The following is a 970-nucleotide window of genomic DNA, read 5'->3' as shown; positions in this document are numbered from 1 at the left end:
TCCGAAAACTGCTGAATGGTACACAAAGAGAGCGGAAAATACTGTGAAATACTACTGTGATGTTGTACTTTAGTCTCTTGCTGCCTCGTGGAATAAAACATCTTAAAAGGATTCAACAATAAATCTACTAGTACTACTACTACTACTACTACTACTGCTGTACACAAGGAACATACTACTACTACTACTACTACTACTACTACTACTACTACTACTACTACTACGACTTGTCCTGTTGCTCCCCCTACAGGCTGCAGTGTGTGTTACACCACACAAAAACAACACAATTACAACACAACCTCAATACTCTTGTATGCAGCTTTAACTTAACTTAATTTATTTAACTTCATCTATTTTAAGTTAAATTCATTTAATTTAATTTAACTTCATTTAATTTAACTTCATTTATTTAAAATTAAATTAATTTAACTTAATTTAAAGCACCGACCAGGACCAGACCCTTTTCTTTATAAAGTACTACTAAACTAAAAGATATTTCCCAGTATTTTGATTTTGAAGCTCGACAACGGGACTCACGCTTCCGGTGCGAGTCCTTGAGGAGATGAACTCCAGGAAACCTTGTAATCCAGGTCGCTGGTCCTCGGTAGATCTCCGTTGTGGCTTCGACCTGTGGTGAAAGGATCAGCGGTGTCCTCGCCGGGACTCAGTCCTCAGGGCTCTCACGCTCCCTTTATTGGATTATTGACTCTGGGAGTGGGTTAAAAATAGGGACCGCAGCGGGGGGGCGGGGGGCGCTGGGCGGCTTCCTCCTGCACGGCCATGTGCAGTTTTCTATTGAAGTCTTTGGACTCAATCTGGAATAGATTAAAGGATTTATCACTGCTATCAAAAAAAATAACATTAAAAGGACGCATGGTGGCCTGCATGGTGACCTGCATGGTGACCTGCATGGTGGCCCGCATGGTGGCCTGCATGGTGACCTGCATGGTGCCCTGCATGGTGACCTGCA

The sequence above is a fragment of the Etheostoma cragini genome, chromosome 9 (assembly GCF_013103735.1).
Source record: "Etheostoma cragini isolate CJK2018 chromosome 9, CSU_Ecrag_1.0, whole genome shotgun sequence".
Taxonomy (NCBI): domain Eukaryota; kingdom Metazoa; phylum Chordata; class Actinopteri; order Perciformes; family Percidae; genus Etheostoma; species Etheostoma cragini.
This window is presented reverse-complemented; position numbering follows the sequence as displayed.